Raw genomic sequence first — 25,105 nt, 5'->3', positions numbered from 1 at the left:
ACCAGGACTGAAAGGAACCTTAGAAGCCATCTATTCTGTCATTGTATAAGTGAAGAAACTGATTCAGTACATTTAGATGACTAACTGGTCCATGTTAATACAATTAGCACGTGTCAGAGAAGGGATTTGAACCCACCTCTACTTGACTCAAAGTCCAACACTCTATCTCCTGTGCCATGGTGCCTTTCTTTATGTTGGTGCTGCAAGGGCCCTTCTGAAGGTAAGGAAACTGAGTTTCTGAGATGAGTAGTGACTTGTTCAGGTTAGCAATTTGGTAGCGAGAGAACCAAAAATCAAACCAAGTCTCTTATACTCCATGGCCAATGACTTTCTTGTAGTGTCTCTGGTTTTCTCTTCTTTTGTTTATTAGCAATTCCTTTTTTCATATTTAAATGATCTCTAGATTTCTGTAAGCAGGTTGAGATGCCAGTATTAGGGTGATAATTGAATCAAAGTATTTTTTTTGTGCAAAATGAACCCAGAGCTCAAATAGTCTTTCTCTGCATTCCCCTGACTTTGTCTCTCTTTCTATAATAGGGCAGGTCTAAAGCCAAGGAAAATTGTGGCTGTGTTACTATTTCTTAAGGAGAAAATTAATGTTATTCACCTGCTGCATGTGCCAAAAGTCAGCTTCATACCCAGAAATCATCCTGGGACTTTTGTGCTCTATAAGCAGGGAAGGTAAACCTCAGAAATCTGTGTTAAAAAAAACACATAAAAGAGACCTGTGTTTATCCAAGCTATTTAGGTATGGATACCTGGGGGAGAAACTGACTAAGCCTCAATTGCAAGAGTTTTTCTTTTGAACTGTGGCCGTCCTCAGGTGAGTCTGGTTCAGTGCCTAGAGTACAGGTGTTTACCAAGCTAGAAGCCAGAACCTTTGTTTTCTGTCACTCTCCAAAGGTTACAGGGCTTGGATCTGCAGGATTTTGCATCCAGACCTGAGCAGAACAGGATGTTTAGAACTTAAGTTGGAAAGTTCTATGAGATTTTATTTTTCTTATTAGATTATAAGGGCATTGGATTGGATTTTGGCCTGAAAGTCAAATTCAAAGTGAAATCCAATCCAAATCAATCCAATCCAAACTAATTCAACTAGCATTTATGAAATGTTATTGTGTGCATGGAATTGTGTTAGTTGCTAGGGATGAAAAGAAAAACAAACTAGTCCCTGTCCTCAAGGAGCTTATTCTCTATGGAAGGGAAGGAAAGAGAGTGGGAACTAGCAAAGGTAGAAGTTGTTGTATGAGGTGAGCTGTGAAGGAAGCTACAGTTTCTAAAAAACATAAGGAAGTAGTGCAATCTAGGGATAGGAGGAAGGGAAGGGGACAGACTATGAAAAGGTGTGGGACAAACAGCAACAAGTGTGAGGAACAAAAAATAGGCCAGTGCGATTGGAAAACAAAGTGTGTGAAGGAAAATAATGTTCAATAAATTTGACTGGACAAGCTAGAGCCATATCTTGAAGGGCTTTTAAGGTCCAATCAAGGAGTTTGTATTTTGTCCTAGAGACAATACGGAATTAATTACCCAGGGCTCTTGAGCAGGGAATAACATGGTCATGGTGCTTAAAGAAGTCATCCTGGCTGCTATGAAGAGGCTGGTTTTGAAAAGGGAGAGTCCAGAAAATTGGAGTTCATTTTGAAGATTGTTGCAATGGTCCATACTTGAAGTGATGAAGTCCTGAACTGTTGCAGTTGTTCTATAAATTCACAGGAAATGGGATACAAGAACCTGAATTTCCCATCTTGGTTCTTTTGCTTATAAGGTTCCCTTTGTCTGAATTTCCTTGCTTTCTGTTGGAACTTGTATCCATACCAAAGATGACAATACCATCACTGCAATGAGGTCCGCAGCCTTGCCTATGATACAGCATCTTTTCTAAGTAGTGTTCTGTGAGAGTGTGAGGAGACTATGCTGAACCTCTGGGGAGCAAATGGTGCTCCCTGGAAAGATCTTTACCTATTAAGGCTTAGATACATGGTTGTATGTGCAGGGAATGTGTCTATGAGTGTGTGTGTGTGTGTGTGTGTGTGTGTGTGTGCGTTCATTATTGTCCAAGTAAGACCTTATCTGTATCTCAAGCTTTTGCTAGCCCAAGTACTTATAGGGAAACTAAGGACTTTTTTCTAGGGAAGCAAAATAAGCCAGATTCTGGTGTGCCTTGGCCAAGCCCTGGGTGGAGGCAGGAGGCAGAAGGCATACAGATTATTATTTAGAAGATCTTAAGACTTTACTGAGACCTTTCATGTTAGAAATCAAGGCCTCATCCTTGCCTTAAAGAAATTTAAGTTACTATCATTGTTGGTTCAAAAATGACAAAGAATCCCACTTTTAATTGACATGACTATTATGATTTTCTATTTTCTCCTTTGTACCTATCACCCTGCTTAACTAAATATAAAATGGTTGCCCAAAAGCCCATTTCTTCCTTTTGGGTAAATAGGTAGAAAAACTGGTTCACTCTGTCCCTGCCGTGTAGAGAGATTTGGGTTATTCTGGTAACCAAGTCATGAATGGAATTAATTTGAATTTCTAAAAGGATTTTCAATTGTACACAATGTAACCCAGCTCTAATTTACAATTGTATCATCAGTTGGGGGTGATTTTCTGCACTCTTGTTCTGGGCTGCCTTCCTCCAGCTCAGTGAGTTTGTACCGCCACCCAGGGAGTATGTAGGACCCATGTAGTAGTGCCAACCTTGTTGCCATCATTCAGATCTCTCTTCCAGAATTGTGCTCAGTAACTAAGTCAGTTAAATATTTATTAAATGCTTACTAAGAGATAGAAAGTTGTGCTAAACACTTGGGATTATAGAGAAAGAAAGCGTGGTCCCCACTATGGAGAAGTTCACAGTCTAATGGTAGAGACCATAAGCAAAGAATGATGCAGAAGTGCAAGCCAAACTTTGAGCAGGGCTTTGGAACCTTGTTTGTGTCATGGATTCCTCTGGCAGTTTGGTGAAGCTGCTGGACCCCTGCTTGGAATAATGCTTTTTTAAGTATATGAGATGAAGTGTATATGGTTACAAAGGAAATGCATTATATCAAAACACAGTTATCAAATACAGATATTTTGAAAAAGAAGTTGAGACTCCAGCTTAAGAACCTCTATTTAGAAGAAAGCAACTAGAGAGGGGAAGAGAGGAGAATATCCAGGATGTCCTCTCACAGAGAGAAGGTGGGATTGGAGCTGAATAAGAATTTTTTCTCATTATCTCTAGTCACAGCAATAATCTCAGTCATGGTGCCTTTGTGTGGAAGGTTCTATTTCAGAGCTGTTTATGGCACCCACTCTAGATTCATTGTGTTTTCTCTTTTGCTCATAGTTAGGGATCATGCACACATAGTCTAGGAATCAGAAACTGCCCATTCCCCATTTTACCACAGTCACTTGTGTCTTCTGGCAAATACCAGCCTACTCATATTTGATGTGGGAGGTCCTCTTCAAAAGGCCACTTACTAGACTCTTCTAGATCCTTTGGGATTCCCCACATCTAATCCGTTACCAAATCCTGCCCATTATTATGGTATCAGATCTTTCACCTCTGTATCCTCTATGCCACATTGCCTCTTACCTGGAATATGACAATAAACCCTCAACTACTTTCCTTCCTTAACTATTTGTGCAATCCATTAAGTCTATTGTCAGAAAACCATGCCAAGCCTTGCTTTTATTGCGTCACTGTCTTGCTCAAAGACGGTGATTCATCCCCAGTGTATAGATAAAGTCTAAGCCCTAGCCCAGGTTTCAAGGCCATCCACAGATTGGCTGTGGCATTCAAATGTATCACTTCCTGTTTCCCTGCACTAGCCTTTACTGCAGGCTGACTGTACATTCCTACCTCCATGTTTTTGTTTTTTCTCAACAGGGAGGGATGGTGATGTTACTAGTACCTGATCTCCTTCCATATTAAGGACTAGGACATTTGCTGTTAATCACACGTTCATCTCACCTGTAATGAGCCTCAGCCAACACCTTTGAGTAGGTCAGGCATGGGACAGTTGTGGCCTCAAGGCCACATGTGATCTTCTAGGTCCTTGGTTGTAGCCTTTTGACTTGGAAGTCCAAGTTTTAAAGAACAACATTCTTTTTTCTAAGAGGATTTGTCTTGTGAAGTTTGGATTCAAAGGACTGAACTTGAGGACCTATAGGGCCACATGTGGCCTTGAGGCCCCAGGTTTCCTACCCCTGCTCTAGGTTATCAATTTCTCAAGTTCTCAAGTTATATCAAGAAGAATTTATTAGCCCCTACTATGTACCAAACACTGTGCTAAGTTCTGAGGATGCACAGTCTATAAAATTTTATGAGTAACTATTATATGCCTGTCACTATGTTAAGTGCTAGGGGTACAAAGAGGCAAAAGATAGTCCTTGCCCTCCAGGAGCTCACAATCTAATGGGGGAGGGGAGAAATAATATGCAAACAAGATATATGCAAGATGATAGACATGATATCAGAGGAAAGGCACTAATATTAAGGGAGATTGGGAATGATTTCTTTCAGAAGGCCAAATTTTAACAGTTTTGTTCTGTTGTTGTTAAGCAACTAGGTCTAAATGATTTACCCAGGGTCACACAGCTCGTAAATATTAAATGTCAAGTGTCCGAGGCCTAATTTGAACTCAGGTCCTCCTGATTCCAGCGCCAGTGCTCCATCCACTTCACCACATAGCTGCCCCAACCTTCATTAGGGTTTTGAATGAAGCTAGGGAACCTTGGCAGTGGTAAAGAGGAGAACATTCCAGGCATTGGAGAAAACTGTTAAAAATGTAAAGAGTGGGGAGATGGAGAATCTTGTAAGCTGACAAGCAAACTGACCTTTATCCCTTAGTTCTACCACTTTTCTCTCATTAGTATAGTTTGGAGTCAATTGCTTAGTAGTAAAATATCATGGCTTAACCTCAATCCTGTTACTCCAGGGTAACTTCTTTATCCTATACCCACTTATTTCTCTTAAAATTATTACCTAGATGTATTTGCATGCCTCTCTTTGACTGGGCCCTTATAACTGAATAAAAACCATTCACATCAATGCACCCGGCTGTGGGTTTGTCACCCACACATTCCTTCTCAGATCAGGCATTAAGCACTTAGATGTAGGTAGGGCCAAACCCTGAAAGCTCAGTTCTACCCACCTGCTCCTGGGGAGGAACTGGCAAGGACATTTGCCAAAACTTCCCTAGTGCCTCAGAATACAATCTGCTAAAACACCTGAGGAACGTGGCTCTCCCACCTCCCACGTAGTCGTCTCCCAAAGGTAGTATGGGTGACTGCTCAAGTAGGACACCATCCAGAGGAGGCTCCACTAAAAGATGTCCAGCTCCTTCAGGCATGTAACTTCAAGTTTGTCTATTCATTTCTCAGGTGAGAAACATGGAGTGGGGCATGGGAGAGGGTAAAAGAAGGGAAATTTTCCTCTAATAGGATTAACCTGCCTTAGGAACCTGGCAGTCTGGCCTTGGTTTTGAAGAGGGGGTAGGGTGCCAGCCTCCATTAGCAGGACAACATTTGCTCCTTCCTCTGCCTCATATTTGAAATCCACCCTTTTAGAATTTCCCATGCTCTTGGCTTCAACCAATGAATGAGCAAATATTTTATTGAAGTACCTACTATAAATCAGCTAGGTGAACAATGGACAGAGCGCTGGCCCTGGAGGCGAGAGGACCTTAGTTCAAATCCAGGTTCCCATAATTGCTAGCTGCATGACCCTAGACAAGTCACTTGGCTATTTACTTCAGTTTCCTCATCTATTAGAAGAGTTGGAGAAGGAAATGGCAAACCACTCCAGTATTTTTGCCATGAAAACCCCAGACAGAGCCACACAGAGTCATACCTGACTGAAAGAAGGTGGACTATTACGTTAGACACTGTTTTCACACAAAAGAAATGAAAAAAAATTCCTCTTGTCAAGGAATTTGCATTCTCTTGGAGGAGACTCCTGTGTATAAATAATATATGTATACACATACACTCCTATGTACAATGTATATGTATATATGTATACATGTGTTTATATGCATACATGCATGTGATATGCATAGACTCCTATCTGCTCTTTACGTATCCATATACTACACATAATGTATATAGATGTGTGTACATATATAGTTATATATAACATATATGCATACCCTATATACTATATATACCTGTATACTATATGTACATGTATACACACTGATACATACATACACTACATATGTTCATATACATATTGTATATATGCAGAACTTTAAAAAATATGGAATAAATACAAGACAGTCAAAATTGTATGATTAAGAATCATTTTCAATGCTGAGAAGACCTGGGCTCAAATCTAGTCTTTGGCACACAGAGGCTGTGTGGCCTTGGACAAGTCACTTTCACTTTCTTAGTCTGTTTCCTCTTCTGTACAATGAGGTTAATAACAGCACCTGCCCCATCAGATTTTTATGAGGATCAAGTAAAATAACACATAAGGTGCTTTATTAACTTTAAAGTGCTGAACAAATACTAGCTCTTCTCTCCACAGTACATAGCATAGGACCTTGAACATAACAGGCACTCAAAAAAATATCATTTCACTGATTGAACCTGAGGAAAGTGAGGCATGGAAAGAGGGCAGAATTTCATCAAAGATTGCCTCGAAGATTGTCTTCATTTCCCAAAGCTTGCCCTTGGGTGCTTCAGTTGTTCTAAAACACCTGGAACTCTCATACCCTATCATTTATTATGCCTTATTTGAAACACACCCAAAGTATCACTTTCTTCCAGTAGGATCCTAATCTTGGAGCATCACTATTCCCCTTACATCACTATTCCCCTTACATTACCATTGGCTCCTTTCTGTTCCAGTCTTCCAGAGAGCGAGACAAAACAGTGTCAGAAGCAGATTAAATGGTACCATCTCTAAGGTCCTGGTCCAACTCTAACACTCAGTGATTCTGTGATTCAATCAATTACCCAGTATGGAAGAGCCAACAAACAATGTCATTCAAAAGGATGGCTCCTAAGGACAGAAGTCACACTGAACAACTGAACATAGGAGACGTGAAAGTCTCCAATGAGACTTCATGTAAGAGAGGCAGTGTCGTGCAGTAGAAAAAGTTCTGGATTTTGAGGTAGAGGCCCTGTATTCAATTTCTCCCTCTGCTTCTCTATAGCTATGTGACCTCAGAGAAGTTCCTCAAGCTTTCTAGGCTTGTTCCCTCCTATATAAAATGAAGGGTCTCTGAGATCCTTTCCAGCTCTAAATCTGTGTTTCTATGTACCCTGACACAACTGTAGCTCCCATTCTGGTTTTGCTCCTTCCAGAATACTCAGCTCAGGTTCACCTTATCCTTCATGAATTTCTGAATATGGGGATAAGAATATTTTCATATGCCGGATCTAGAAGTGGAAAGGTTGGAATACTGTTTGAAAGGTCTGGCCCATGTGCTATTTCCTGGCCTACCTAGCAGTAGCACTGCGAAATATTAAAGGTTTCCCACTTCTAAGTCATGTCCAAGAAGGGCAGAAGAAGGGAGCGTGGTAGGTAGAGTAAGGGCAAAGATTTTTAAACAGACTTTTATACTATCTTTTGTTTTATATTATATCATTCTTCCCCCTCCCATTCTACCCCACACCTCTCTTCCCCATCCTCTCTTCTACAGGGACATCTCTTATCATATTTTATTTCAAGAGGAAGACGGTAAAAAAAGTCAGCAAAACCAATCAGCACATAAAGAGGGAATGATTTTAATAAAACCCCCAATTTTGCAGGACACACAGAGCCATAAAACAGTCTGTAAGAGTCAGGAGGCTTATCAATTGTACCCGACAGTGAGAAGAGGTTTACATTATTATCCCTGAGAGTATATACTTTGTTACACATTGTAACTGAATATATCTGCTCTGTAGTATATTTCTAACAGGAGGCCCAGTCAGTACAATTAATCCCTATAGTTTCATAAATCCCCCTATCATGGACAGGTTTTTGCCTAGGCAAAGATGTTCTCGTAAATAACATAGTTTCTATGGCTGTAGTCTAAACTTCAGTTGCCATTCTGTGTTTATGTATTCTGTACTCTTTTATGAAGGAAACCCTTGTTTGTATGAATGCCTTCCTGAGAACTTCTTTGTGTCTGTTTCTCTGTGGTGTTTAGCACATGGGCTGACTCAGTATGACTCTTGTGGGGAGGGTTGACTTTCTCAGTCCCATTTGAAATTAGCTGAAGAATCAGACCTGGAAAACTGCAGGATTCTAAAGCTCTGAAGCTTATCAGCTTCCTCTGTACCCCAAGAATGCTCACTGTAGTTGACCCTTATCATTAGCTTAATTTCAGAGTTCCCAATTTCTGTTAAATTATCATATTGTCTCTAGTATAGGACCCAAATGTAAGTTCCTTTGGTTCTTATCTGTTTAACCTTTAGGTTTTCAAACCTAATAATGTCTCAGCGTCTCAGTGACTCTCTTTTAATTTCATTCACAAAGCAAAGGAAACATCTCTTTTATTTGGCAAGTCTTTTGTTATCAGACACTGTAACCTCCAATAAAATGTACCCGGGTTTATGAAGTCATAATGAAACAAGGAAGCATAGAATGGTACAGTTGGATGAGACTTCAGAGACCAAAAAGACTAAATTTCACAAAGGAAATAAGGCCTGGAGAGACCTGATTTGTGAAAGGTCAAAAAACAAGTCTGACACAGAGCTAAGATTAGACCCCATGTACATTGGGAATTATTTCAGGAAAAAGCAATAGTCATACAGATGGATTAAAAACAATTTCTGGGAATAATGTGGTTTCAATCCATTCCTTTTTAGATATTTGCATTAGAAACAAATAGAAATCAAACAATGATGGAGAGAACACAACATTGATATTCCCTGAGTTCATTTTATTATCCCTCAGAGAAGATTAAGATTGATCCTGTATCATTTTCTTATTGATCCAATTTACAAGTATATAATTTTGCCCTGTAACTGCTTTAAATCATGGTTCTTTGCCTTTGAACTTAGTTGAGAGTTCAGCTGGCTTACAATGGGTTAAGTTTAAAAAATTGAGCTTTACTTGCCTCAAGGAATTTTGCTTACCTTGGGGAATGTGTGAAAAAGCAAGGGAGTCTGGGCTTGATATCTTTATTCCACCAAGTTATCCTTCAAGGATGTCTGGTTTGCTGTCTAAAAGTCTCAGCTGCTATCTCACACCTGCTAGCCTCATGAAAAAGTAGGGTTGCTGCCAACTCTCACTTCCAAACTTCCAACCAATCATGTTGTTCCCTGTGCCTCAACTCTGTAACCCATCATATTGTCCTTAATTATTTATGCAGCTCTTTTCTTTGTTCTGTATTCCCCAAACCTTATAAAAGGGGGACTGTCTGGAGTCTTTGGCATTAATGGAGGCAATCCATTGACCCATTTATTGACAGAAATCATGCCCCTGATGATAATCTTGCTCAGAGATTTGCCACAGTTTACTCTTTTGTTAAAATTTAATTGCAGCACCTCCCCAAATCAGCAGTATATGATTTCTCCATGATCTTTTAATTAGCCAGCTCTATCAAGGAGGCAGTTTCGACTTGAGCAAATCCATTCAGCACATGCATATTAAGCACTATTATGTAAAGGGCACTGTGCTGAAAACTAGAAAAGAAAACAGGCAAATAAATATAAGCCCCACCTTTAAGGAGTTCCTTTGCAGTAGAACATAAATCTGCTGTTTCTAGGAGTGGAACCCTTTTGGCCTACTAGAAGATGAAGTTTTCAAAAGATACTGTCAAGAGCAGAAAGGACTAATGACCATTCCCAAATGTTTTCCTTGCTACCCAATAGACACTTCCACCTCAACAGAAAAAAACAAACAAACTGATAGATCATCTATTTTGTTTGAATGTCCCCTTTGAGGACATCAGGGAAAGAAGAAACTTCCCCCTGATAAATGCTGTGCTTTCCTTAACAATAAAGAAAGTGAGTTTCCAGCTGCCATTAGCAAAAGGGGCAGGAGGAGGTGGAGGGGGAAGCAGAGAGAACTTGTAACTACCTTATTTCTAATCATTGATGTCATGCGGTGAATCCCAGGGTGTGCAGAAGCAAGGATTATAGGGCTGTCTTGTTTGCAATGTTCTATTTAACAGAGCATAATATCTTATTTTTCCTACTGTGCTCATTTTTGTTGACTATAAAAATGCATTTGATTTGGTAGAGCAGTCTCCACCTTAAAGGCTCTCCTCCATTAAGATGTCTCTCATGTATATGCCAAAACTATATAATACTTTGAAACATATAACAGGAAAGATAACTTTGCTAGCCAGCCTTATGATTAAAAACATCAAGCATGATGTAAAACAAGGTAACGTATGTTTATCAAAGGCATTTGTCACCATAATGGAGAATGACCAGCACAGAATCTAAATTGAAGAGTCAATCTCTATTGAGGTCAAGATCTTCTAAGTACTTCTGTTTGCAGATGACTTTGTGCATGTTGCCCCAGAAAATTGCAGCACCTCTCAGATCTCAAGAAAGAGATTGCCCTAAATATCTATCAGGAAAAACTGAGTTGAAAATGGCTTTCTTTAGTCCAGGGTGTGATCTGTAGTTAGGTGGACAGACCATAGAGATCATTTAGCAATACTTACATTCTGGGTGAGTTCTCCAAAAGGAAAATGAGCAGAACAGAATGATAAGAGAAAAGAAGTCTGATTAACTTTGGGAAATTTTATAGCTCTTTTAACGACTCCAACTGTCTCTCTGAATCAAAGACCCATTTTTGAATACTAATATTCTTCCAATAAATTTTATCAGTGTGAGTCATAGAATACCACAATCTCCAAAGACCTGAAAATGAAGGCTACCTAAATGGCAGTAGTGAATGGTATGATGGATGTAAGCAGACTATAGAGTTGTGCAGGGAAGTAATGTAAATGATTTATTCAGAAATACATATGGCCAGAAAAAAAAGAAGGGTCAGACACAGAGCAATGATGAAGAAATAACAGATGAGCAGTCCTCATGTTTCACCAATATTTACACATGTCAAAATAACTAGACAAAGGTACTTTGTGGAGAATTCATGAGATGGCATGGAGAAGACTCATGGGCAGGCTTGAATGGATTGTCATCTGAATCTTTGGAGAGCAAATCCACATCAATGAGAAAAAAGATTCACTAAAATATCTCATTAATCAAATACTGCTCCCAGATACTTGCATCATCATCCTCAGTGACTAGAGCCATGAGGGAAAGAATTATGTCTAGTACAAAAACTGGGAAGTTTGATTCCCTACTCATCATTTCTTCTCCCTTTCTGGAATATTCCTTTCCTTACAGTTTCAGAAACTTCAGAAGGTTCAAAGACAGTATGGCATAGTTTAAAAAAAAGAACACTAGGCTTAAAGACTGTCAAGTTTTGTCTTTATTACTAGCTGGGTAGTCTTAGTCAAGTCATTTGTATCAAATGACCCTCGGTTTCTTCATTTGTAAAATGAGAGACTATACCTGAACCACCTATCTCACAGGTTTATTGCAACAATCAAATGAGACATTGGGTTCTAAACTCCTTGAGAGTATTAAAAATGTATATTTGTCTTTGTATCTGTCACTTATGATGCTCAAAATTGTATTCTCAACAAAGTTACAAGTGTAGATGGACATCTCTATACTTTTAGTTTTGTGAAACTACTAGAATAACACAACCATGATCATAGACTGACAGACACATAGCACAATGATAATACAAGGGGGAAAAGATTCAGAGCTAAAAAAGCAGGAGCATCACAACTGTAGTTTTTCCATTCTCAGTGAGTTTCTCCTGTGTATTCACTCTACATCTGTTTTATTACATAGTCTTTTTCATCATCTAGTATAAATCAGTTTAATCTAGTCCCTTCCTAACTACCCAACATCCTTCAATAGCTCAATTCAGCTTTCTAGAGTGCAGGTAGAGTGTAGAACATCTTGAAGAAAATCATAGACCCTTTGGATGGGGGACAGAACAGAGGAGAGAGGGTTGTTACTAATGCCTCAATGTATAATTAGCTTCTTAGTTTCCTTTCCCCCATGGCAAGCAACATACCATCTTGTAACATGAAGGCACTGGACATTTGATGTAGATGAGAATGGGAAAGGTTAAAAACTTTATTCTCTTTCTATCTTAACTTTTTAAAAATGTATTTGGGTCATACATAGCCCAGAATATAAACTTATACATACATACACACACATATGTGTAGATGGAGAGAGAAACCTATTGTCAGTACCCTTTATTAAGCAGGCTAATGACATGCCTTACACTAGAACTTCTAAATCAATGATGGGCATGATATAATATTTAGACAGGGCCTAGTCTGATGGATACACCTAAGGTTCATTCCTCTAGTATATAACTCATAATCAATTAGCTAGCATTTATCAAGCACCTATCATGTCAATCACTGAGCTAAGTGCTGGGGACACAAAGAAAGGGAAAAAATAGTTTCTGCTCTTGATGAATATTCAGTCTAATGGGAGAGACAATATGCAAAAACATATCTACAAACAATATATATACCGGAAAAATTGGGGATAGTCTCAGAGGGAAGACTCTAAGATTAAGGAGCCCTGGCAAAGGCTTCTTAACAGAATGGGAGAGTTTGGGGGGCTGAGTAGAAAGATGCATATACTCTAGTGCTTCCCCCACAGTCCATAAAATAAATACCTGTAAAAATGACTCTCAACAAATTCTAGAGCAGCAGAAGGCATAGAACAACAGAGTAGAAGAGATTTCCAGCCAAAGGTAACCTGGAAGGCCAACAGGAAAGGTCTATCTCATGTGACACTGAACAGAGCTGAGCACAACCCTGGTCATGCAGCACTGTGAGGAACAGGACCTGAAGAGACCTCTGAATTCCCAGCAGGGAGGGTTCCAGATCCCTCAACCCATGAGTGACAAAGAAAGCTCCAAAGGTCAGTGTGGGAGGGCTTTCCCAACAGGGAGAGAGGGAATGAGGTTCCTCCAGAAATAGCCCTAGGTGATGGCAGAGATCATGGCAGCAGATTGCAGGCAGCTACAGTGGCTGGGAAGCAACCTGGGTCCATTTTCTAGGCAGCTCAGTTTAAAGCCTCTGGTGGTAGGGAGCAGCTGATCTAATCCTCAGCCCTAAATGATGGCCCTGTTCTGACCCAAAGACCTCAGGAAATCAAGCAGCTGAGTCAAATCTCAGCCTTCAACATGGCACTGGGGAGAGGAGAGACAACAGGACCATCCTCTTGAGAAAGGATTCAGAAGTCAAGTAACTGGCTGGGAAAATGCCCAAAAAAGGGGAAAAAAAAAAGACCATAGAAGGTTACTTTCTTGGTGAACAGGTGTCTCCTCTCATCCTTTCAGATGAGGAAGAACAAGGCATACTGTTACAGGAAGTCAAGTCCCCTGCCTCCAGGGCCTCGAAAGTGAACTTAAATTGGACTCAAGCAATACAAGAGCTTGAAAAGCGAATTAGCAGCTTGCTAAAGGAGAACCAAAAAAAAATGCTGAGGAAAATAACATCTTTAAAAAGAGGCTAACTCAATTGGAAAAAGAGGTCCAAAAAGCCAATGAGGAGAAGGAGGCTTTAAAAAGCAGAATTAGCCAAATAGAGGAGAAAGTTCAAAAGCTCACTGAACAAGAGTTCCTTGAAAGAGAAAATTGAGTTCAGGGAACCAAGCAGTTAAAAAACAAAACCAAAAGTTTGAAAAAATAGAAGATAATGTGAAACATCTCATTGGAAAAACAACTGACCTGGAAAATAGATCCAGGAGAGACAATTTCAAAATCATGGCACTACCTAAAAGCCATGATCAAAAAAAGAGCCTAGACATTATCTTCCATGAAATTATCAAGGAAAACTGTCCTGATACTGTAGGACCAGAGGGCAAAATAAATATCAAAAGAAACCATCAATCACCTCCTGAAAGAGACCCAAAGAGAGAAACTCCTAGGAATATTGTGGCAAAATTTCAGAGTTCCCAAGTCGAGGAGAAAATACTACAAGCAGCTAGAAAGAAACAATTCAAGTATTGTGGAAATATAATCAGGATAACACAGGATCTTGCAGCTTCAACATTAAGGGATTGAAGGGCTTGGAACAGGATATTCCAGAATTCAAAGGAACTGGGATTACAACCAAGAATCACCTACCCAGCAAAACTGAGTATAATACTTTAAGGGAATAAATACTCATTCAATGATATAGAGGACTTCCAAGCATTCATGATGAAAAGAGCAGAACTGAAGAGAAAATTTGACTTTTAAACACAAGAATCAAGAGAAGCATGAAAAGATAAACAGGAAAGAGAAATCATAAAAGACTTTCTAAAACTGAACTGTTTACATTCCTACATGGAAAGAAAATATTTATAACTCTTGAGACTTTTCTCAGTATTTGGGTAGATGGATAGACTGTATACACACACTCACACACACACACACACACACACACACACTGACACGTGGCAGACTCTAAGCCTGACTGAATGCAAGTTGACAATCTACTCCTGCCTGGAACTGACATGAAGATGGGGAGATATTGTTTCCCTGCAATGTCCTTACTCTTCGTGGCAATTTCCTATAGTCAAAAGATTTATAAGCTTAATACCAGATGTATTAAATTATAGATTGTTGGTAGGGGAACATCCAAGGTCAAGTCTAAAATTAAGTTATTAGGCTTAGGACTTTAGACCAATAACAAAAAGTTAGGGTCCTTTAATTCTTAGTAATACTGTGGAGACAATTAAGGCTTGTGAAGTTAGCATACATAATTATTATTTGTGTCTCAGTTGGTGAATGTCAAAAAAATCATTTGTGATCTATAATAAAAGAAGTATCACCTGACCAAAAGTTGGAATTGTTTTATGTGATGTGAACTGTGTTAAAAATGAAAAATAAAAAAAAATAAATAAAATTAATAAAAAACAATGTAGATGCTGTAAAAAAAAAGATTGGAGACTTTATTCAAGTCTTGAAGGAAGCTAAGGAAGCTAGGAGGCAGAGAAGAGGAGACAGAGTTCTCAGGCATGCAGAAAGGCTGGTGTAAGGGGAGATGGGATATTGTATGTGAGGAACTGCAAAGAGGCCAGGGCCACTATATTGCAGAGTATGTGGAGGGGAGTAAGATATCAGAAGGCTTGGAAGCCAGGAAAAGGCCACGTTACCAAGAGCTGTGAAAACCAATTAGAGGATTTTATATTTGATTCTGAAGTTAATAGGCAATGACTGGAGTTTACTGAACATGAGTGTGTGTGTGTGTGTGTGTGTGTGTGTGTGTGTGTGTGTGTGTGTGTGTGTGTGCGTGAGAGAGAGAGAGAGAGACAGAGACAGAGACAGAGACAGAGACAGAGACAGAGAGAAAGAGACAGAGACAGAGAGATGTCCAGATTTTTGCTTTAAGAAGATCATTTTAACAGCTGAGTGGAAGATAGACTGGAGTGGAGAAAGTCTGGAGGCAGGGTAATCAATCAGCAGGCTATTGCTGTAGCCCAGGTGTGAGATGATGGAGTCAGCATGAGGTTGGTTGCTATGTAAAAGGAAAGAGTAAAGATATGAGAGATATTATGAAGGTAGAAGTTACAGAATTTGACAAGTGATTGGATATGGGGTGAGTGAGAGAGATTGAGGAGTCAAGGATAATACCTGTATTGAGAGGATGGTAGGGCTCTTGGCAGTAATAGGGAAGTCATGAGGCAGGGAAGATTTGGAGTAGGGAAAGAAAGTGATTTTAGTTTTGAATATATTGAGTTTAAAAAATCCATGGTAGAAAAGATCATACTTTAGAGGCATACATTCTGTGCACTGAAAATTTGAAATGAATGGTTTTCTAATGACAAGTGTGTGGCAGAGTTAAGGAGACAGTGATCAGCATTGTTTAACCGTCCCTATTTGCCTTTCACCCTATTCAACCACACCTATTTGCCCCTCAACCTACTACCTGACCCATTGCTCAGATGGGTTTCTCAGCACAAATCTTCTTCTCCAGTCTGGAAAGTATCATTAAAGGATCTGTAATTATTTATTAATTACATATATTATTATATGATATATATTAATAAATATTAATAAATTTTCTTCTCCTCCTTCATTCCTTGTTTCTCCTTCTCCTCTCTTCCCCTTCTTTCCCCTCCCCAGCCCTTTTTTCTGAGGCCTAGTTAGAGACTTTGATTTTGGCAAAGCACCTAAGTGTTAAATCTAGCTTGATTTCTTCTTTGGGGACATTCCCCCGTCCCCCAGTTGCTTCCTTTCTACTGTAGTGCAAGTAAGTATATTCTGACTAGAAAATACCAGTAGTTAGCACTATTTATAAGGACAAAGTCAACTTTAAAAAGAGAAAGGTAAATAGTGCCATGCCACCCCCACTGAACCCATGTCCAAAGAAAATGGTTTCAGGTTCTCATGAATCAGTACAAAGGAGGAAAGGAGATAAAGCATTATCACCACAGCATCTATGGTACCATGAGTTTCCGCAAAACAGGTTCTACCCTGACAAACTCAGTTGACCTAAGCAGTGGAACTTCCCACAGTCCTGGTTTCTTTGCTTTCAGGGTGCTGCCACTACTAGTATTGCCTCTCTCTCTCTGGTTCACATGATTTCTTATGGCTTCCACTTCTGTCTCCCAGACTCCATGAAATGACTTAAAAGTCACCTTGAGACCTATTATTATACATTCAAAATACTGGTTTATACCTCATAAAAATATTGTTAAGCATTTATAGTTTGTTAAACTCACTTTAACATACCTCATCATTCATCCCTTTCCTTTGATAAGGTCTTCAGCTTTTGAAGACCACTGCCTTACAAGAACAATGTATGCTCAAGGTAAATTTATGTTTGCTGTCAATAAATACACACATTTACACAGATAAAAGTGACACCTAGAAAAATATATTTTAAAAAATGTTTACAATATTCTTATTGCTGAAAATTTAATCAGTGTAATATGTTAGTAACTTCATAGATGTGGCACTATAAATGAATGTTATAAATTTTTATATGTAATTGAAAAAGAGAATATTATTTTAAAGATAAATGTGGCACTCCAAACATGGTATTTTTTTTTACAAAACTAAAATACATATGGTTAGTCATTGTACTACAGCTTAGCGGTAGATCTGAAAAGTGTGGGAAAACCAGAAAGTCAAAATGATATTCAAATGAAGTTGACTAGGTGATACTAATACATATACTATAGATCTTCTTTTAAAGCATAAATAATGGAGGAAATGTTGGATGTTTTTGTTAGATATTCAACACAGATATGTGAACCATTAAAAAAATAAACTCTTCTTTAACTTCATTTCTGTCATCTTATCAGAGATTCTGATTACATGGACTTGGGGAAAAATACTAACAGAACCTATTTCATTCTGGATGTCAAAACTAGCACCAATAAGTAGAAGCACCAGGGGTGCCTATTTCAACTCAGTGTAAAGAAATACTTTTATCCCTAAATAGAATGACATGACATGACAGGATGTTCTCTGTTGCTCAAGAACTTCAAGTAGAGTGTGAACTAAAGACTTTTCAAGAACACTGTGGAAAAAGTTTCAGACTTCAGTTTTGGGTTGAACTTCTAAGTTCCCTTGTATTTCTGAGATTTAGTTATTTTATCAACTTCAATGACCAATATAAAATCCTGTTCATGCTCTGTTCTACCTCCACACCCCATACCTTATTCTTTCTTATTTTATTTCATCTTTGCTTCAATGATTTCATTGTTATGAGGAACATCTTGGGTAGAAAATTCCACAATTAATTGTTTTTGTTCACTCATTCAGTCATGTCTGACTCTTTGTGACCCCCATGGACCATTGTACATCAGGTTCTTCTATCCTTCACTATCTCCTAAAGTCTGTCCAAGTTCATGTTCATTGCTTTCATGAAACTATCAATACATCTCATCCTCTTCTCTTGCCTTCATTCTTTCCCAAAATCAGTGTATTTTCCACTGAGACTTGTTTTCTCATTAGGTGGCCAAATTGTTTAAGCTTCAACTTCAGTATTTTACCTTTCAATGAATTAATGAAGGTAAGCAATGTCGCTGCAGCTTATGGTCTCAGAAAGTTGCTTTGGGATGTTAAGATTTAAAGTCCTTTGTCTAAGATCCCACAGTCACTATGTATCAGAGAAACCTAGGTCTTCCTGACTCTGAACTCAGCTCTATTTCCACTATACCATATTGTTTTTCCATATTTATTATACTGACAATATCTCCCCCACAAAAGCTATCATATAGATATATTATTTTTTGGCTAATCAGTATGGGGAACTCTTTGGGGTTGGAAACTCTCTTCAGTGATATAAATTGGCAATTTGTCCATAAATATAGTCTCAGAGGGTAGCTTAAAGGACTGAGAGACTAAGAGACATGCCCAGGGTCATATAGCTCTCATATAGTGGGTCCTTAGCAAATTTTTTGATAAATGGCCTACATCAAAGCATTCTATAATGATAATTTCATGAAAGTTATTCATTCATCAAGTACTTAGTTTCACTTTATATTTTTGGGTATAGCTCTATGTAACAGTTATTACTAGTTATCTATAAAAACACTAAACTAGTTCTGTGCCTACATAGTATGTTGATGCCCTAGTTATATTTCAGTGTTCAATGCATCTTCTCATTCTCTTTTGCTTTTATGTATTGAGTGGGTGGAAGTGGTGCTGTCCATGGTAGAAATAAGAAAAGATAGTTGGTATTGTTATATATTTATATTTTGTATCTGATTAAAAAATGATAGACTGTTAGAACTGGAAAAGATCTAAGAAATCTTTAGCTTAATACTTTTCAAACACAGGTCCTTGGACTAGAACCAGTTTGTATAACTTTTGCTACAAAGGACAGATACTTCTTAAATTTTATGAATTTTTTAAAAAATCAACTTTTTCTCAGTACCATATTTGGATGAACAAGAAAGGGTAAATCAAGTGAATATGTATTTTTTAGCATTTACTAAGTTCCACATACTGTCCTAAGTACTAGGAATGCAAATGTAAGTAAAGGACAGTCCTTGTCCTAAAGGCACTTATATGTTAATGAGAGAAAAGACAATAGCTAAAAGACAACTTTTATATCCGAAGTATGGTGAAGAAAGAAGTCTGGAATGTTGTAAGTCATCAGGAGAATAGGAAAGGAGTAAAAAATTGGCTTGTCTGGGCACTTCCTCAAAATTGTGGTTCTGGGAGACACTGACCAACCAGAGGAAGAGGCCTTGCTGTATATCGGGTGTGTGTGTGTGTGTGTGTGTGTGTGTGTGTGTGTGTGTGTGTGTGTGTGTGTGTGTGTGTGTGTGTGTTTGTGTGTGTGTGTGTGTGTGTGTGTGTGTGTGTGGTGGGGGGAGAGGTTAGAGGAATCTTCCAGGGTGAAAGGGCAGCAGGGAAGAGGAAACCACCAGGGTAGGAATTCTGCTAAGAAACAGTGGCAGAAGAATCTACCAGGATAAGAAAGCTTCTGATGAATAGTGGAGAAAGAAGTCTGGCAAATCAACATCAGAGCCAGGAAGGAATGAACATAGTTGACCTGTCCTCTTTCTTAAAATGGAGGTTTGGAAAGAAACTGATTAATCAAAGGAAGAACTCTCAGTGATGGAGGAATGCTCCAGGGTGAGAAGGATTCTGGGTCATGTTGGAGAAAGAAGTCCAGAGAGTTAGTAGTGGAACAGGGAGAGGAAGAAATGAAGGAGTTAAAACATTCACTCTGGTTTTTGCTATTGATGTGACTTTATGAGATATATTTCTTCAATAAGGTTCTCATTTTTCTCATCAGAAAGTGAGGGAGTAGGCCTATGTATGATGACCTCTGTAATCTTCCTCCTTACCTTCTGTTTCTCTCTTCCTACTTCCCGATCTTTGTGTTCTTGAGTCTCCAAGAGACACCTCACTGAGACAATGGAGAGCAGAAGGGTCTTTTGATATTTTACTGGTTCATGGTCTAGTTTGGATTGGGAAATGCTCTAATCCCTTCATTTTACAAATGAGAAAACTGGGAAAAAAGCCAGTTATGCTAGGACAAAGGGACATAAAAGATAAGAATCCCTCACAAAGCAGTAGGGAAAACTTAGATTTTCTGAAAGGTTACTTCTCTTGGTAAGAAGCACAAAGAATTAGTAGTTATAAATATTTTGTTTTCTAGGTAGCTAGAAATTTTCAAGATAAATTATTTTGTCATGATAAATTATTTATTATTATCAGGATAAATAATTTAATTTCTCTATTCTCTGTCAATGCTTTAAGATTACAAATTACAACAAAACTACTAACTTTCATTGATATATAGTTTATTCTCCTGGGAGAACCCTCTGGCGATGAAATTACAGATACAATCCCTATCTGTTCCCATGTGAAAGACATTCATTCTTAGTGTAATCTCTTCTAATAGAATTAGCTGTAATCCTTGATGTGTCCAGTATAATCCCCTAGCTACAGAAAAGGGGGATGTAAGGTGGTTGAATACAAGGGTGGGATCCATTTGTTTTAATGAATAGCACGCATGTCCTTATTGAACTTGAGTGCCTGCTGATACATATGTATATGTTCTCTTTTAGGTAGGCTGCAGCTGCTGGATTTCAGAAATATTCATTGAGGTAAATCCTTCTATGGTGTTTTATCCTACCTGCCTTGAAGATTGTACTGGATTTCACAGATTTCATTGTTATTCTAATACAATAATAATTTGCTAAGTCAAAATGGGTTATTTTGGTTCCAATCACACTAATGTGGCCTAAACTGAGCAAAGTAATTTATAACTGAGTCCTAAAGTGCTTGAGAAAACTCCTTTTTAGAGTCAAAGCACTGAATCCCTACCCTTGAGTTCTAGAATAGACCTTAGAGATCTTGTAGTCCAATCTCTTTATTTTCTCATTGAGGAAACAGGCCCTGACTGAAGTGACTAGTAAGTTAGTGGCAAAATTGGGATTAGAACCCAGGTTTGCTGGTTTCCAGTGCAAAGCATTTCCCTCTACATAATGTTACCTTTTTTATTAGGTGTTAAATATCTATTTGGTTCCAGAGTGATTCCTTTTTTTTAATAGCAGAAATAAAAGCTGAGAGTACAACTATTATAGACAGTTCTCTGTCCATAAACTGCTCGGATTACAAAGTCCCTCACCGTGACGCTGATACAATATGCTTACATACCAATTGTTTGGTTAATTTTAAGAGTATTTGACTTGTCATCTTTTACAACTAGGAATAATGACTACTGAGAGTCTCTTTAACTCACCTTTCCCAAAGAGTGATCTTTATTGCTGAGTTTGCTATGAGTCAACCAAGTACAAGGGAATTCTACTTTATAAAGCAGGGTGATATATGTAGAAAACTCATGGTCTCAAGAGCGAGTCTGGGCAGTAAATACAAATGGAGTCAAATGGTGTTTGGACAAGTAGATGGATGGCCAAGAATAGGTCCTGAGAGGAGCTGCAGTGTTCCTAGCCTTTCAGGATGATGCCAGGGAAGCTCAGCCAAGGGTTTCCAATGCCTATTGCTCAGGGCTGTTATATCAGTTCTGAGAAGGATCTTGATAAGTTGAGGAATACACACACACACACACACACACACACACACACATACACACACACATATACACACACACACATATATAATATTAGAGAGGAAGATATTATGTATGAGAGAGAAAATATATAATACATTAATACATATTCTATGTTATAAAGTAGATTCCCCCTCACTTAAGGTCTTCAAGCTGATCACTTGTTGGATGAACTACAGTGGAGATTTTTATTCATGTAAGGGTTAGACCAGATAGCTACAAAGGTCCCTTCCAACCTTACAAGTCTGTGATTTGAGACTGCTTTTGAATGGGGATAGACTATGTGACCAATCTTTCAAGGTGACTATTTTTATATCCCTACAGTTTTAATTTTCCAGCATGAATTTTGTTTCCTGCCCTAGGTGACTCAACAAAGACTCCAGGAATGTGAGACTGGAAGGAACTTCAAAGAGTCCAAGCCAAGGCCGTGGGTTTGCTATACATATGAGCCAAGTTGGCTTTATCCTGTATCCTGTCTGCCCATTGGACAAACATGAATCATGGGTTGAGAGGAAAAAGGAAGCAGTGGAGCATAGCCTGGGTATTTCATGATATATGACAAAAATATAAAATATCTCATCCTACTGGTGATAGGACATTCCTTCCATCTTAGTTTGCGAAAGGCATTAGATTTCAGTGTTGAATAATAAAGTACTTTGCAATTATTGTCTCCTTTGATCCTTGCAGCAATCCTGGGAGGAAGGTGTTACTATTATCCCCATGTTACAGATGAAGAAATGGAGACAAACAGAGGTTAACTGACATTCTCCAGGGTCACCCAGCTAGTAAGTAAATGTCTAAGGCTGGATTTGAACTCAGGTTTTCCTGAATCCAGGCCCAGCACTCTATCCACTGTGTTACCAATCTGTCTTATAATGATGAATAGAAAAATTTGCTCTTCTTTGAGGAAAATGTATTAACTTATTTCAACAATTCATTTCAAGAAAGCTTTATTAAATATCGGTTAGGTACAGATCAATAACTAAGATGTTGCTGTTCTTTGTCCAAGGAGTCACTAGCACAAACCACAACCTGTGGCAAGGAGCATGAAACAAGATCTCGGCTGAATTGGCTTGCTCAGTCATTTTTCTCAGGACCTCAACTTCCTCAATTGAAAAATGAAGGGATTGAACTATGTGATCCTTAAGGTATTTTCTGAAACTGAAACATGGGGATTCTGTACTTTGGTTCTAAATGTGGAGTTATCTCAGATATTTTGGGATTCAAAGTGGGGTACTATCCTATGGAGGGGAGATATAGACTTAGGAGCACTAGGTGGAGCGCCACTGGGAAGGTTGTCATGATGGGAAAAGTGGGAGGACAGAGTAATGGAAGGTTGCTTTTTCCAGTTAAAGGCAAGGGGAAGTGGGAACTTAGCACACCATTGGGTACCTCTTTATTTTAATTATTTATACTAGCTAGGAGCTAAGCTCCTGTGTTTCTATCCTGCTGGAGCATTGCAAGGGCTGTCTGTAGTCAGTGAATCCAACACTTTGGGGCAAAGTTCTAGCTAGTGTAAATGACTTTCATCTCAGGTCACTTGCAACGTACTGTGAAAGGTGCAACAGTAACAAAAAACAGCATAGACCCTGGCAGCTCGCTGGGTAAAGTGAGCATCTATTGATTGGTCACAGGGTAGCCCCTGTATTTTGTCCCATTAAGCCTCAGGCTACCTTCCTAGTGCAGTCTAACAGTAATCCAAAAGCCTAGCTAATGTCTTTCTTTGGAATCTGACTCAGAGAAAGTCCCTCTTTAAGCAAAGTAAACCTGGTTTTCTATAGTATATTAGATCAGAAAAGTGTTATGGTTTAAGTACTAACTGTCTGAGGAGGAACGTGAGGGGCCCAGTAGTCAGCTCTGCACCACCGTTATTTGATTTCTGTATGACTGCCGGAAGTTAAATTGTTTACAAGATAAGAACTTCAAAAATGACAGGAAAGGAAAATCTGATATTGATTGTGAATATATTACCCAGAAGAAGAAAAAAAAATACTCTTCTAGATGGTAAAGTTAGAATAATCAGAAACTCAAAATTCTAGGAGAATAAAATACAGGTAGAACTTGGGAATTTATGAGGGATAAGATTACATATCTTATTTTTATGACTTTTTTGAAAAAAACCTAATCCAAATCTCAATTACCTTTCAGTCAACTAATCAAGGAATATTTAGTAACCACTTACTATGTGCTAGACCAGGGATGGGGAACCTGCAGCCTCAAGACCACATGTGGCCTTCTAGGTCTTCAGATGTGGCCTCCTGAGTCCAAGTTTTATAGAACAAATCCTTTTATTAAGGGGATTTATTCTGTGAAGTTTGGATTCAGTTAAAGGGTCACACTTGAAGACCTAGAGGGTCATATGTGTCCTTGTGGCCACAGGTTCCCCACCCCTGTGCTAGGCACTAAGGATACAAGTACAATGAAAGAAACAAGCCTTATTTGAAGGAGTTTACATTGTAATATGTACTGTTATTCTTAATTCTCCTATCACTATACTAGAGTCAAGTTTCAGTGTGTCCTGTTGTGGCCGATCAGATCAATATGAGCTTGGAATGCTCCACCACAGGTCATGCACAAATAGTCTGTATGCACATTTGAGGGGGATTCTCTAAATTTGTACATCCAGTATTTCCTTTGTGCTGTCTCAATCCTGCTTTGCTCATAGAGCACAGTACCTTTTCTGATGTGGGCATGCCATGCTGAGTGGTCCTGTGCCAGCGTCTCTCATGTCACACTTCAATTCCAAAGTTCTTGAGAGAGACCTTGAGAATGTCCTTTTATCACTTCTGACCAGCATGTGAATGCTTGCCTTGTGTGAGTTTTCCATAAAATACTCTTTTTGGCAAGTATACATTCTGCGTTCAAATAACATGACCAGTCCATCTGAGTTGCATACTCTGAAGTAGAGTTTAAATGCTTGGCACTTTAGTTCCACTTCAGTGTCTGGTACCTTATCCTGCCAGGTGACCTTCAGAATCTTCCTAAGACAGATCAAATGGAAGTGATCCCAGTATAGTATTGTATAGTATAGTATATTGTCCAGGCTTCATAGGCATGTAACAATGAGGTCAGTACACCTGTACACCTCCAGGTTGGCTGTCAGTCTGGTAATGCTTCTTTCCCATACTTTCCATCAGGGGTGTCCCAAACACTGAGTTAGCTCTGGCAATGCAAGTGTCAATCTCATTGTCAATGTGTACATCCCTGGAAAGTATAATGCCAAGGTAAGTGAACTTATCAACAGCATTAAAAACTTCTCCATTTGCTGTAACTGATGGTTACACATATGGGTATTGTGGTGGTGGCTGGTGGAACATCTGTGTTTTCTTGGTGTTAATGGTTAGGCCAAAATTAGCATAAGCAGCAGAGAATTAATCCATACTTTGTTGGTTCTCAGTTTTAGAGGCTGCATTGAGTTCACAATCATCTGCAAACGGAAAATCATGCACCAACACTCGCTCCACTTTGGTCACATAGAATTGCAATTCATATTAAATACGTACATCCACATATGTATTATGTATATACATGTATATGCATATAGGATATGGGAGAAAGTTAGGTGGATAGTGCTCTGTGCTTGGAGTCAGGAA

The 25,105-nt window shown here is 38.8% G+C and overlaps 1 long non-coding RNA gene across 1 annotated transcript; it reads left to right on the top strand.

The window, feature by feature from the left end:
* Positions 1-22,867, top strand: LOC140524455 (uncharacterized). The gene is made up of 5 exons (XR_011973729.1): positions 1-220; positions 20,509-20,547; positions 21,875-22,053; positions 22,200-22,297; positions 22,522-22,867. It is a non-coding gene; the product is annotated as an uncharacterized lncRNA (long non-coding RNA).
* Positions 22,868-25,105: the final 2,238 nt, after the last annotated feature.

Source organism: Notamacropus eugenii, chromosome 1, assembly GCF_028372415.1.
Source record: "Notamacropus eugenii isolate mMacEug1 chromosome 1, mMacEug1.pri_v2, whole genome shotgun sequence".
Lineage (NCBI taxonomy): Eukaryota > Metazoa > Chordata > Mammalia > Diprotodontia > Macropodidae > Notamacropus > Notamacropus eugenii.
Note: the sequence above shows the minus strand (reverse complement) of the source record. Positions and strands in the feature narration are given on the sequence as shown.